Here is a 16,839-nt window from a genome sequence, read left to right on the forward strand (position 1 = left end):
AGACCCTAAATAGGAAGGGCCGTGGAATCCACACACTTGGACCAAAATGGATGGTTGATGTATGAATGGGTGAGCCTTTTCCTGAACTTTAAGATGGGAGTTAATACAATTTTCAATTCCAAACAACTTTTTTTGTTTTAAAAATCGTACGTATAGAGGTGTCCGGCGAAGAGAGGTGTCAATTAAGAGAGAGTTTATTGTATTACATTATTACCGAGGGCCGAAAGTACCTGAACACCCGAAAAAAAAAGGGAAATTTAGTGAGATTTTTATGTAATTTCAAATATTTCATTCAAAAGAAACATTTTGTTTATTCTAAGGGAGTTTCAGCCCTCGACAATAATGCATTCGGCGTTTACATTTTTAAAAAGTATTCATTAGTTTTCTCATTATTCGGAAAAAATAAATACAAATAAATAGCATTGGACCTAGATTTTGCGCCTACCCCCTTAACAAAAAAAAAATAAAAGAATGTGTGTGTATTTTGTACGCACGTAAGAAGTTATACTTCTATTATATGATTTCTTAAAAATAAATATACTTTAAACAGTTTGTTTTAATTTTTTTAAACACCAAACTAATTTGGTGCGTACCGCTTTCAAAAAAATAAAAAAAAAGTATAGGATTGCTCCGGACTCGAACTCAAGCCCTCTCGATCTCTGGCCGAATGCTATACCAAATACTCTACGAGGACTGTGTCTGTGTCGGTTCGGACGTACCTAATGACAATTCACGGTAAGAAACAGACTGGAAGGTAAAGTGTAATAAATATACAATAAGATGTTTTAATAATACTCATCTTACTCGTGAGGAAGACAAAACCAAAGACACAAAAATTATAATAAATATATTTACTAAAAACACTAATATATTCTTTTCACATCTTTTCTTTCACTGATATATTTATACATAACTTGAAAGATTCAGCAACTAAACGCCATACTGTCTGTGTGCGCATGAGCGCAGTATTAAAAAAATTTACTCTCAATCGCGCCTAAAGAAGTATAACTTCAAAAAGAATGTGTGTGTACTTTGTACGCACGTAAGAAGTTATACTTCTATTATATAATTTCAAAGATATACTTAACAGGTTATTTGTATTTTATTTAAATATTAAACAAACTTTCTTACCTACCACTTTTAAAATTTTTTAATTAAAACGATACCAAAAACTAAAAAAAAGAATATGAATCGTCCGGTATTTGAACCCGGGACCTCTCGATCTCCGGTCACACGGCTCTCCCATTGAGCTATTATATTCCCTTCGCTTTGACAGGTTACAAGATTTCTGATACATACTGACAAAAAATTTAATAGACCAAGTGAAGTATACAAAAATACTTTAAATATACTTACTATTATTATAAAATATCTTATTCCCGAGGAAGACAAATCCAAAGACACAAAAATTATAATAAATAGTACATTTACTAAAAACACTAATATATCCTTTTAATGACTTATTTGCGCTGACAGCGCTGATATATACCTATCTTAAAAGATTAGCAACGAACTACATACTGTCTGTGTGCGCATGCGCCCGATATTATAAAATTTCACTCTCGATCGTAAAAAAGTATAACTTCAAAAATTTGACAACGTAGACTTATTACTAGTGATAAATAAGAGATAAATAGTTAGAGTAGTAAATATCGTTGAATGAAGCAGACTCGATTTATCTCTTAACTTTTAACTTAAATCTGTTTTCACTTTTTGGTCCTTCTTCTCTACGTACTTGGTGATTATAACCATCAAATCTTACCTTTATTTCCATCTTAATTGAGTCAACTATGGAGACTATCGTCATCCAATTTTGGCCTAATTATTATGCAAATGAACACAAATAGATTAAGAGCCAGCTTGTATGAGTAGGGTCATTTCGTTAAAGACGGAGTCCGTAAGTTAAAAGGGCCAAACTATTGTAGAAAGTGTCTAAGATTTCTATCTCGGACCTCTGCGGCTTTAGATTTACATATCGTTTCACTTTGTTAGAACCGTTAGCTCTATTATACGAAATTGTTTTCCCAGAATGTGCGATGATACCCTGCTTTTGCTCCATACAAAGATTTTTCACCAAGTTGATTTTTATACAATAGAAATAGAACATTCTCAAAATAAAAGGGATAATATTCTTGTTCTCATGATCATTTTTCAGTGCGTCATTAATTATGACGTCATATACTGTATTGGGTGTGTCGAGACTTATTTCATGTAATTATTGACGAATCTGACAGATGCCAGAATCGTACTTAGCCATAGGTGAAAAGCTTAATTGTGGAATTAAACTAATTAGTAATTTAGTAGATTTGATTTTTACACAATATGTTTACGTGTAGGTATTTTTTATAAAGGGGCAGGAGCGTCATTTGAAATTTTGATGGGGGGGGGGCAAGCATTATATATACAATACATTTATATGCAAACATAATACAAAATTGATCTATTTTTTGTAAATTTCAGTAATTTTCAGAGTCAGGGGGGGCAAATGCCCCCCTGCCCCCTATCAAATGAGTGTTGACAGTTCATTGATCAAATGACGCCCCTGTAAAGGGGAATAAAATTAAAAAGTAAACAATATTGTTAATTAAATTTATAAATATGGAAACATTAAAAAATGACACAAAACTATCCATAAACTATGTTTTTATCTTCTTCTCTAGGTGCTGTCTCCGCTTCAAAAGTTGGCAATCATCAGAGAGATCTTTATTTCTGAAACCGCGGCTCTAAATAATTCATTGTTATTACATCCAAACCAGTTCCTAAGGTTCTTCAGCCATGAGTTACGTCTCCTTACTATGGATCTTTTTCTTGCATAATGATCTGGAGTATCAGATATACGTCTCTCATCACATGTCCCATATATCTCAGTTTTCTTCTTATTTGTTAGTTTTTCTCGTTCCTTATGCGTAAGTCTCATTACCTCCACGTTGGCTATTCTATCTACTCATGAGATATTTAGCACTCTTCGGTACATCTTGAATGTCTCTAGCCTCCTCACGCCAATGACTAACTTTTAACGAACTAAATTCTAAACCAAAACACAAAATAATGCACAAAAACGTTGTGAAACACAAGGGAAGTCGAATTCGAAATTTCAAAATGACAGGTACACAAAATAATGACCTGAATAATAACCGTCACTTGACTCTTTGACACTTCTAAAAAATGGCCAAAATGGACGAAAATTTCGTCAAATGTTCGTAATACGTGTATTTGATTGGCTAGAAAAAACGCGCATTCTAAATATCAACGAATCAAACGTAGGTTAGGAATAGACATCTTATGTATATGTATAACCATTATAATGCTGCATTATTTTTGTGTTTAATCACGGAGCTACCGCTTTTTCCGTCTCATCTAACTTGATGCATTAGAGAGAAATCGAAAAACTGTGACGCACTGAAAAATGATCATGAGAACAAGAATATAAACAAAATTCAACTAATAGTTAATCAATAGAAAAAACCTTATATTATATGTATAGCTTATAAAGTAACAAGTTTTTAAATTAACAGTCCCTGTTATACATAAAAATGTTATAAAATGTGGTACACTTTTTGCTATTTTTATTAATATTTAACAAATTAAATTTTTAATTTTTTCTTTATAGGTAGTCCATTTACTCACGGGTTTTGCTCTAAATTTTAAAGAACCGCTTACGAGTAGATTGACATGAAATTTGGCATACACATAGCTAACATGTTATAAAGAAAAAACGTGATATTGTGCCGATGTATGCTTTACTCCTCGGGGATAAAAAAATATACGTTCAAAATAAGTCCGGGAGTGGATAAACTGACTAATTCTAAACAGCTTTTGTTCTACAGCGTTTTTTCACTTTTTCAAAGTCAATACTTTTTGAGATATTTTCGAGCGAATGTGTTCATTTTTCAACAAAAAAACCAAGTTTTTAAAGAGTTTTTTGCAAAGATCTCAAAAAGTTAATATTTCATCGAAAAAAAAAAATTCTTAGCAAAAATATAGCCTTAAAAAAGTGACAAAAATGGTGTATATATGAGGTCTCTAGACTCAGTAGCAGCAGAGTAATGAGCTAATGACAAATAGGTTCATATTCGTCAAATTGCAAATTGAATATTTTAACGTGAAATGACCAAAAAATGAAGCACTTTTTGGGAAAAACTAATTCGAACTTTTTTAAATTGTTTAAAAGGAGCTTTATTTTTAATTTTTAAAAAAGTTTCTAGCATCAAAAGTAAGCAAGTTACGCTCAAAATAAAGTTGGTCCCTTCTTTTTGGTAAAAAAAATCGGGAAAGTCACCCCTTAATTCGCATCTCAAATGAAATTAATCGTTACCGCTTTACAAGTTGCCAAGTATTATTTATATGATCGGTAAGTTTTATCGGTTTAAAGTGTTTATTTTTGAAAAAATTTGGTTTTAAAATAACTAAATTTTTTTAATTTTTAATTTTGAAAAAAATCTTTTTTTTTTTCAAAATAACTTAAAAATTATTAGTAATACCAAAAATTTCAAACAGTAAAAAAATAGGTTTTGCTTTTCAGAATGTTTTGGATATTTTGTTTTTCTGTAAGACACTCGTGATTAGTGACTCGTTCAAGCCCTTTCAACTACAGCCCTTTCAAAATAAGCACTTTGAACCGATGAAACTTACAGCTCATATAAAAAATACATACGCGAGTAAAGCAACCTGTAAGACGGTAACGATTAATTTGAATTGGGATGCTAATTAGGAGGTGATTTTCACGATTTTTGAACAAAAAAATAACAAAAAAAGGGACCAACTTTACTTTGACCGTAACTTGCTTACTTTTTATGCAAGAACATTTTTAAAAAAACAAAAATACCGGTTTTTTAAACCCTTCAAAAAAGTTGTAATAAGTCTCCTCTAAAAAGTGTTTCATTTTTTGGTTATTTCACGTTGAAATACTCGATTTGGAATTTAAAGAGTATGAACCAATTTTTCATTAGTTACAAGTCTGCTTCTACTGGGTCTAGAGAGCTCATTTATTCACAATTTTTAGACAATTTTATAAGCTAAATTTTTGTTAAGAATGTTTAAATCTATAAAATATTTACTGTTTGAGTTATTTCCGACAAACCGTCTAAAAACGTGTTTTTTTATTGAAAAATTAAATATTCACTCGCAAATAACTCGAAAAGTATTAACTTAGTAAAAAACGCTGCAGAACAAAAGTTGCTTAGAATTAGACAGTGTATCCATTTCCGGACTTATTTTGAATGTATATTTTTCATCCCCGAGAAGGCATGAAGCTCACCCCAAGGGCAACATCAGCCAAATATCAATTTTTTTATTTGGCATGTTAGCATGTGTATGCCAAATTGCATGTCAATCTAAGCGCTTCTTTAAAACTAGGAGCAAAAACCGTGAATAAATTGACTAAAATTGAAAAAGAATCCTTATTTGCCGATTTGTAGCCTAGATACTGAAACGTCAAATCAAGTATCTCCAATTGGTTAATTGCCACCTTTTTTAATTACATCGTTGTATTTGAAAATGCTTTTCAATTTTCCTCAACACAGCCTACGAACTTCACCAAATTTAAACGGTTACAAAGCACTTATGCTATTGCTGTCGTTAAATTATTAGTCCAGGCTGTATCGTCACCCCGTTGGGTAAATTATTCCGATTCGATTTTTTTGCAAAAACTTACTCAAAAAGAGGTCCTTATAACAAATCCACAGGGTGCCAGACGGTACCGTGGTCGAAAAATTGTTTAAACAATTTTTGTTAAACAAATTAACAAAAAACTTTTTTCACTTCAAACAAATTTGTTTTAGATCATTCTGAGCAAATAAGGTTTCTTTTGATTTTTCTTTAAAATATATTGTTCTCGAGTTACACGCAATTTAAAATTTGAAAAATGCAAAAATTACCATTTTCAAGGCTTAATAACTCGGTTAAATATAATTATTAGGAAAGTCAGAAAGTTTCCAAATCAAAGCTTAAAGCCCCCTCTACAAGATCCTGGAGAAATTTTTGTCCTGGTCTTATTACTAATGTGTTATTTTTAAATTTTTAGTTATTAATAATGGGCGCTAAGCTCATATTAGGCGGCCGTCAATGGTGAGTGCACTCACTTGCAGTCACATTGACGTCCGCCTCAATACACGCTTAGCGCTCATGGTTGATAACTTAAAAATAACATCTTAGTGATCAAATAATCACAAAAATTTCTTCAGGATATTGTAGAGGAGGCTTTAATATTTAATTTGGTTAGATTCTGACGTTAATAATTATTATTTTTAACCGAGTTATTAACCCTTGAAAATGGTTATTTTCGTGTTTTTCAAATTTTAAATCGCATATAACTTTACAACAATCAATTTCAGAGAAAAATATCAAAAGATCTTTCTTTGCTGAGAATGACCCAAAGAATCTAAGAAAAATTTAATTATTTATATGGGAAATAAGCCACAATTAATTCATTTTAATTGTGGCTTATTTCCCATATAAATAATTAATCATAAAAATGCCACAAGGAAATAGCTTCAGAACAACATTAAGAAAAATTTGTCCGAAGTGAAAAATTACTTTTGTAAATTTGTTTAAAAAACACTATTTTCCGACCGCGGTGCCGCCTGGCACCCCGTAGATTTGTTATAAGAACCTCTTTTGAGTAAGTTTGTACAAAAAAATCGAATCGAAATAATTTACCTAACGGGGGCGACGATACAGCCTGGACTATATCGTGGTACTCGAAACTGAATCCCATTTTCGTCAATTAAGTAGCCTTTCAATAAGTAACTATCGTCAACACATCAAAATTTGACTTACCCCAACTATACAATTAATTTTTGGTAGCAGAAAATTACTGATACTCCTGCCCTACATTTGGGCGATGCATCCTGGCAGGAAACAAGGGCATGAAAAATTTAGAAGGGGGATAATGTTTACCGCACTAATGCAGAAACGTGCGTATTGACTGGTTTTAAATTATTAAATGAGAAAATGCATCAATATTTTGTACTTTATATCACAAAACTAAAATGATCGTTCATCTATAAATTTAATTCGTTAATATTATCTATGTTTTTTTATGTAATTAATATAACCTATTGAATAATAAAAAAATTTACAAAAAACGGCGCGTGGCACTTAAGGAGTGCCGACAGAAATGAATACTTCTTATAGCGCATCGGTACTATAATATGGGGTGTAGAGCTAGTTCGCGTCCGTAGTAGAATACTACACGTGCACCCTGGGTAATACTAAATGAACTAGCACATACTGGCAGTCAGACAATCCTTAGGATCCCCTGACCAAACAACACTTCCAACGAAAGATGATAAACAAAATAAACGGCCCTTGTGAGGACCGCACAACCAGACCAATAGCAGAGTTCATTGCTAAGAATTCTTTAAAAAATTTAAAATATTAACTCTTCCTTCTTTGTTTGTTTTTGAATCCGTTTGTTTAATCCGCAAACATGCATCAGAAGGTCCAGAGAGATCCACTCACAACTATCCCCTTAGAAACGTGGAGCATAATCTTTATCTGCCAACCCCACGGTCTGAGCTGGTTAAGTACTCTATACTATACAATTAGACAAAAATGCACAATCACCTGCCATCTAACATCAAATCTATTACAGCATTTCCCGCTTTTCGCAAGGCCTTGAAAGCTTATTTGCTAGAGAGAGCTTTTTATACAGTGAATGACTTTTTTATAAACGATTTAAATTCAGCAAATTGACTTGCAGGATTATTACTTTCGAGTACTTTTGTACATATTTGCAGCGGTATAGAACTTTTGATTTACTTTCCCTTTCCCTTTTCCTTGTTCGCCTTCTTTTTGCTCTGACGTTGTATACATATTGTTTGCAAAATTTTTAATTTTTTAATGTGTACTTAATAACTGTAAAATTATATTAAATAGTATAACTCACGCCATTTACTTAGTGTCTGTTTCTGTTTTTGTTATGTTTTTAGTTTTTTATTATTTTTTATTATTTTTTGTTTATTATTGTATTTTTTATTTTGTATAAGCTTTGTCCACAAATTGGTAAAATTTTATGACAATAAAGCATACCTTACTTACTTACTTACTTACTATCTAACAGAGCAATACCTATCTCCCTTTTTGTATATGGCGCATGATAGGGCTTTGGTTCAATTTTTGGGAATGTTTTCCTCTTCCATATCCTCTTAATAGGGCTATGTATCCTTTTTTGTAGTTCTTCCCCTCCACTATTTATCATTTCAACAGCTATTTCGTTTTCTTCTGCTCTGATGTTTTTTTAGACCATTGATTATATTTTTAATCTCTCCTTCACTAGGTAGTTCTATTACTTTGCCATCATCCTCTATAAGGAAATTTTCATTCTCATTTGTATTTTGCTTATTCAGTAGTTCACTAATATGTCTCTCCCATATACCTACCCATCACTGATTCTTTTTCACGCGTGAGTGTTCCGTCTTCTTTTTAATGATGAATTCTGGTATCTCCTTTCAGTTTTTTAAACTTCTCGATACATTTTTTATCAATCTCATTTAAAATTATTAAATGAAAAAATGCATCAATATTTTGTACTTTATATCAAAAACCTAAAAGGATCGTTCTTCTATAAATTTAGATAGTCAATATTATCTATGTTTTTTATGTAGGTAATTAATATAACCCTGTTGCATGCAAAAAAACGGCGCGTGGCAATTAAGGAGTGCCGACAGAAGTGAATATTTCTTATAACGCATTATTACTATACGTTTTACTGAATTGTTAATATGTATTTATAAAATAAAATAAAATTATATATAATTTAATACAATTCAATAAAATGAAATAAAATCAGAAAAAACTGAATAAACTTCGTTAAATTAAATAAAAGTAAACAAAATAAATAACATACAAAATTAAATAAAATTGACTAATATTAAATAAAATCAAATAAAATTAAATACAATTAAATAAAATTAAATAAAATTAGATAAAATTAGATAAAATTAGATAAAATTAGATAAAATTAAATAAAATAAATCGAATTGGATCGAATCTAATGTAATCGAAACAAACTGAATCGAATCTAAACGAACTGAATCGAATTGGAACGAAGTGAATCGAATCAAATATAATCTAATCTATAAGAAATATACACTTCGGTCGGCACTACGCAAGTGCCGCGCTGTTTTTTATTAGTTGCTTATAACTTTAAGGGTTTGTCTTATAAAAACTACATAGCCTAATAAAATAAAAAAAAGTCAAAATGTAAATTCGTACAGGTTAAAACAAATTTTATATAAAAGTTTAGGTGGGTACAAAAGATGTTTTCAAGAAAGTATCCAAATCATACAAGGGGATCATTGTTTAAATAATTAAAAAAGGTCATTTTTGCAAAAAAATACTTTTTTAACTGCTGCGGTAATACACTTATTAATGAAGGTCTATGGGATTTTTTTTTTTGCAAATCTGAAGGGTAAATCTTTCACATAAGACTTACTAAATTAAATTTGACCCCCTATTTATTTAAATAATTGTATATAAAACTTTAAAAACAAATTTGCAAAAAATTATTTTTAGCGTTTTAAATAAGCACTATAAAATATCTTATTTTACAGACTAAATTGCGATATATTGCCAGTATTAAGCAAAAAAAATTGGTCAAAAAGTATTTAATATTTTTTGAGATATTGAATTTGTTTATTAAATGTTACTATATTTTCAATTGCAAAAACGCGGTTGTTGCCAAAGAAATATTCACCTGATTAAGATCTCATTATTTTTATTTTTATGTACATTTTTGATAAATGTATTGATAAATTCAAATTTCAATTAAGCTCCCCCCTAAAATGGCATTTGAATATTATTCAAATTTGTTTATAATTTGTTTTTTTTAATAACGTCGCAAGGAGTAAGTATTTTGAAATGCCGTTTCGATAATTGGGTTCCTGGGAATTTTTTACTAATTAACAAAAATTTTTTGTCGTTTTTCTTCTTCTTTTTTTTTTCTTGGAGTTATATTACTACGGGCCCTTTTAGGGTTAAATTTTATTAAGAATGTCGAATCTCTGAGTTGTAGATTCTAGACCTAAAAATATTAAGATTTAACTAAAATCTCTTAAATAAAATGTGACTACTTACTGAGTTACAGGGTGTTTTATGTAAAAATTTAAAAATTATTGTTACCAAGTACTTTAAAACTATTTGACGTATCCTTATCATACTTGGCAGAAAGTGTGGCTATTATACACCCTGCCAAATTGTGATTAATAAACGTTTCTAGCTAGTGCCAGAGGCGTGCGACAGGGGGTAGTGAATGATTGACCCTTTCCTAATTCTACGCCACCGAGTGAATTACTACTGTAGCGACATTTTTCGATTCTCCAATACTTTGTGTGTAAATAACTTTATTGGTATCGATAAAGTCATCAGTTTGAGAGATATTGTAAGTTTAAAATGAATGAATGAATGAATCAAAATAACTATGCCGTTTCATTTTTAACGTCCAATATCTCGAAAACTAATGACTTAATCGTTACCAGTAAGAAGTATATTATTTACATATAAAGTATTGGAGAATCTAAAAATTTCGCTAAAATAGTAATTCCCTCAGTGGCGTAGAATTTGGGAAGGGTCAACCATTAACTGTCCCCTGTCGTACGCCTATGGTGGTAGCTAGAAACTTTTATTTATCACAATTTAGTAGACTGTATAGTACTCACACTTTCTGTCAAGTATGATAAGGATACGTCAAATAGTTTAAAGGTACTTGGTAAAAATAATTTTTAAATAAAACACCCTGTAACTCAGTAAGTATTCACATTTTATTTAAGTGATTTTAGACCAATCTTAATATTTTTAGGTCTACAATCTATAACTTAGAGATTCAAAATTCTTAATGAAACTTAACCCAAAAAGGGCCCGTAGTAATATAATTCCAAGAAAAAAAAAGAAGAGGAAAAAAAGACAAAAAAATTTGTTAATTAGTGAAAAATTGCCAGGAACCCAATTATCGAAGCGGCATTTCAAAATATTTAATCCCCGCGACGCTATTAAAAAAACAAATTATAAACAAATTTGAATAATTTTCAAATGCCATTTTAGGGGGAAGTTTAACTGAAATTTGAATTTATCAATAGATTTATCGAAAATATACATAAAAATAAAAATAATAAGATTTAATACAGGTTAATATTTCTTTGGCAACAACCGCGTTTTTGCAATTGAAAATAGAGTAATATTTAATAAACAAATTCAATATCTCAAAAAATATTAAATATTTTTGCACCTATCTTTTTTTATTAATACTGATAACATAGCGTAACTTATCTTGTAAACCAAGATATTTTATAGTGCTTATTTAAAACGCTAAAAATAATTTTTTGTAAATTTGTTTTTAAAGTTTTATGTATAATTATTTAAATAAATAGGGGGCCAAATTTAATTTAGTAAGTCTTATGTGAAATATTTACCCTTCAACTTTAAATAAAATAATCCTATAGACCTTCAGTAGGAATTGGATGACCTCAGCAGTAAAAAAGTAATTTTTATGCAAAAATGACCCATTTTTAATTATTTAAACAATGATCCCCTTGTATGATTTGGATTGTTTGCTTGAAAATATCTTTTGTACCCACCTAAACTTTGATATAAAATTTGTTTCAATCTGTACGAATTTACATTTTGATTTACATGTAGTGTAATTTTATTTTACTAGACTAACAGCACTATCCTCGATAACCACACAGATGTTGGGGATTTGTGTATACAGGCAGTTGGGATTTTTATTTATAGCCATTACGGCGCAAAAACAGGTACAGATACATATTCTACGATTTCATTTTTCCTCGTTATAACCAAACATGCCTCGTTATAGATGTGATACTGTTCAATTGGAATTTCATGAGACATCTAGTGTACCTCGTTATAAGCGGAACCTCGTAATAACCATGTTCGTTATAGAGAGAGTCTACTGTATTATAATTTAAAATTCGTAGGTTTTTATGATTTTCCTATTATTATGAAAACTTTATTCAAATTCTGGATAATATTGCATGCTTTCTATCCATCCTTATGTCTTTGGAGAGTAACTCGCACGAAGTGATGGGGGTCACGCACGTTTTTTTTCTTATAAATGCGATCATAAAACTGTGAATATTATCTTGTCATGAACAATTATCTTTATATCTGAACAATCTTTTTTATAATCAATAATTTAAAACTAGGTCTTTTGGTGAACGGAAATATAAAACTATACTACGTCTAGATAGTATGGACAATTTTTCTTTATTTAGATTTTATTCAACCGATACGTATCTGTGGATTTATAATCAAATATGCAATACATATATTGATGATTGATAGTCAAATAGCTAAAATTTGATTCTGTTATTGTAATCATTTATCAACACAGGGTCATTACAGGAAGAAATTAAACGTAGATGTGATCTAGCAAGAGTTGCCACAACAAAAATGACCAAAGTTTGGAAGATGAAATTTCAACTAATCAACTTAATATTCCATTTACTGACTTACAGATGTGAATTTTGGACCCTCAGAAAATCGGAAAGAAAAAAGGTACAGGCCACTGAAATGTTCTGTTGGAGACGAATGCTACGAATTTCTTTTACCGACCATAGGACAAATAATTCAATTTTAAGAGAGCTAAAATTAGCCACCTTCTTTACAGTAAAGTCTCCAAAAATTAAAATACTTTGGACATGTTATGAGAGCAAACACAGCAAACATGGAAAGACTCATTATACAAGGAAAGGTGGAAGGCCGAAGATCACAAGGAAGATCCCCAACAAGATTGATCGATCAAATTACGGGAATATGCAAAAGACCTATGCAGGATTTAAAAGAAATGACCAGAGACGAAAAAATCTTTGGAGACGAACAATATGCTACACCACGTCTACCACTACACTCCCTCCGGGGTGGGGGGGGGGGGGAGGGTCATGATTGAAGAGAGTTTGTATTCATTTGAAGACGACCAAAACATAATTAAATGGACAATGAAAAAGTTGCAAAGAGAAGTCTAGTTAAATGATTGCCTAATCATGATATTTACTATCCCCAAATGGGGATAAGAAATATTATCCTAATTACTTATTTCCATAGTTTCTTTTTTGGGTCATACCAACATAAATCTTTTTATGGTTGTATTCTATCTAAGCGCCTCACATCAGATCTTCTTTGGTCTTCTTTACATATTTCTTTGCTCTCTCATTTTGACATCAACTGGTGTCACTGTAAGACTTCACCTAATATATTCATCTTAATCTTATTTCACTTGATCACAATCATCCAGTATTCCCCTTTACGCCACATGCCTTCGTTGTTACTCTTTCTGTTCACGTTTTTGTTCCCGAAATGAACGTCAGATCGAAAAACTGAAAAATAAGTGTTCAATATTTTTTAAAAATCTATCTAATGACATCAAACACGATCACCCACGGAGGTGGGGTGGTGAATTTGCCTGTAGATGAAACTGTATTCGCCTTCTTTGGAGCAGGTTCTCCCTGTTAAGTTCATTATTTTAATTGTTCTTTTGTTGTGTGTGCGAAGTGATGGAATCACGTTTCGTCCATGGTTATGAAACTACACCAAAATTCTGCTTTTTTGCTGCTAAACTCCGACGATCATTCATTACCGCTTTTTGGATTTTCTTGTCGTCACCTGATTTGGTTGACCAATGCGATGCTCGTCTTGGCAGCTCTAAGACCGAGGAATAACCGAATAACGCATCGTGACGTGGCCCCATTAGTCCGTTTCGACGTCGCAACGGAACAACGCATTGTATGCCACACCTGCCTTGCGATGACACTTCCATCCATCGAACCGTTGAAACATCGCAACTGATTGACGCGACGCAACACAACGCACTGATGGGACCTCGCCCCGATGCGTTGTTCCGTTGCGACGTCGCAACGCAACGCAGAGCAATGCACTCGCTCGTACTGCCTCTTTTAAACTATTCTACTCAAGTCCTTTCAAATAAAAATATGGTATCACATAGCTGTGACCAATTTTAAGCATTTTCACAAATTACTAAAAACGTTCACTATTAATGGCTGCCAAACAAATATTAAAGAACGTGACGTCACCAGCTTGAAAGCTATCTCTAGGTCAAACATAACACTTCTGGGGCCACCCAGACATTATTAAAAATATGTGTTGGTTTTTCAAAAACAGCACAAGAAAAAATAAACCAAATACTTCAGCATTAACCAAACATTTTGTAACAAAAAACGTTCGATTTTGAAAACATACAGCTTTTCAAAAAAGATTTCCAAGACCCAAGAAAACTACATCAGAATATATAAAACTATGTTTGAAGTAAATAAATAAACCATTTATATAGATATTTTACATCAATTATTTACACCAACCCTTGTAAAACCATTTATAGTGACCAGCTGGTTGTGAAGCAATACTCCTAATTGCCTTAGCGCTGTCTAGAAGAAGTAACTAAATGAAAACTAATGTATCTCTTACGTTTTTGTTTGAATGTAAACAGCATGTGGTTAATGTGAAAATATTATTCATCACACAAACTACTTTAATGAGTTTAAATTTTTTCAGTCGATTTAATTTTATAACATTATTTGTTATATTAGGCTTCTAAAAATTCTAAAATAATTATTTATGAAACAGTTCGTGAAGTATGCTTTTTGCGAACGCACGCGATTTTTAGAGCACGAGCGACAACAAAGCGAGTGCTATAGATCGCGTAAGTTCGCAAAAGGTACTTCACGCACAGTTTCATACAATATTTTATCTACGATAAACAAATAGAAAAAGCTGTAACTCTTCGTCACTGGAATTCATTTCTATTCTACAATTTTTAGAACTTTGACATTTAAAAATTCTAACTACTTTCAAACCACAAAACTGTCAAATCTTTTGTTGTAATTCATTGCTCATATTGTCATCACCATGACAACGCGAAAGTTAAGGATTGTCACCATGACAACGCAAAGGTTAAAACAGTGCGAAAAAGTAAATCCCATTTAAAATACATTGTTACTTCACGCACACTTTAAATCCTTCACGCACTGCTATCTACAATGACAGTTTTCACAAACGAAAAACATAAATCTGGATCCCGCGTATGAAAAAAAAGTTGATTAATAGCAAGCTGAAAATTTGTTAATAGCTTAAGGGTGTCTAGTCTGACAAACGTTGATATATGGGAACACTGGAACAGGGGCAGTTTTAATTGTGGAACAGGTTAAAAATTTGGAACGGTCACACCACGAAAACGGCACATTTATTTTGTCCGACAGAACAGACTTAAACTCTCCGAACAGAGATTAAACTCTCATGCAAAAATCAGATTGCTATTTATCACCAAATGGGCGTTTTAATGAGTGGAACATGTAGAATATGTCAAATGACAGGAATTATGACAGGTGATAAATAGCAGTCTGATTTTTGCATGAGAGTTTAATCTCTGTTCGGAGAGTTTAAGTCTATTCTGTCGGACAAAATAAATGTGCCGTTTTCGTGGTCTGACCGCTCCAAATTTTTAACCTGTTCCACAATTAAAACTGCCCCTGTTCCAGTGTTCCCATATATCAAAGTTTATCCGACTAGACACCCTTAAGCTATTAACAAATTTTCAGCTTGCTACTAATCAACTTTTTTTTCATACGCGGGATCCAGACCTATTATACATAATATGACATAGAGTTGATAAAATAATTTACCTATATTTTGTTTTCGCCAAAAAATGTAAAAACCGTAAATTATCCGTTATCAAAAATATTGCCATATCGCTAGTATATTCAATCAGCGAAAAGGTTCTTTATTAAATTGTCTAATTAGAGGTACCAATAATTATAACCAAATACTTAATTAATATTGGCGTTCTTGCTTGACAAGATATTACCCTCGCCAAAATCAGCCTGTGTCAAACTGCATTTATAAGTGACTGCATTTATAAGTTGATACACAGTGTGTCGATTTGGAAAAGTGTCACCCTCTATAATTTGAACCCTATAGAAAATCCAAAAATATGCAAAAACGCGTCAAATTTCTTTGTGAGGGGGACATTTTGTATACCAGTTTTCAACTAAATTACACTAATCCCCAAACGGGGGCGGACGCAACACCTAAAAACTTTAATGGATAGGTCGGTTGAGTGATACCTAATTTTAAAGGTCGTTCAACTACCTTTATAAAAATACTACATACATTATATTTCTTTTCAGTACTTTTGGAAAAATCTTGGACTCAATACATCAAAAAAATTTTGAAGTTCTGAACTCGATACTTAATTTCTTTACGGTTTTACCTTACGTTGCCAAAATAATACTCCAAAAATACTCAAAATACTCTAATACTCAAAAACAATTTTGGAGTTCTAAACTCGATATTTAATATCTTACTGTACTTGGTTTTATTTGTTTTTTACAAAATTATGTACTCAAAAAAATATAATATATGGGTTATTTTTGAAATGGTACTTTTAAAATAAGGTATCACTTAATTTACCTTTCTAACACAGTTTTTAGGAGTTGTGTCCTCCACCGCTGGAGGAATAATGTAATTTATTTGAAAAATGGCCTACAAAATGTTTTCCTTAACTATCTTTTCAAAAATACTAAAACGTACATATATTGTATATTTTTTTCAGTACCTACTTTTGAAAAATCGAGTAAAATCTTATAGGTCTGGATCCCGCGTACCAAAAAAAGTTGACTAATAGCGAGCTGAAAATTTGTTAATAGCTTAACGGTGTCTAGTCGGACAAACTTTGATGTGCGGGAACACTGGAACAGGGGAAGTTTTAATTGTGGAACAGTTCATCCAACTGATTTGGTACCCTTTAATTAAACTCTCATGCAAAAATCAGACTGCTATTACTAATCAACATGATTCCTGTCATTTGACATG

Source organism: Diabrotica virgifera, chromosome 4 (assembly GCF_917563875.1).
Source record: "Diabrotica virgifera virgifera chromosome 4, PGI_DIABVI_V3a".
Lineage (NCBI taxonomy): Eukaryota > Metazoa > Arthropoda > Insecta > Coleoptera > Chrysomelidae > Diabrotica > Diabrotica virgifera.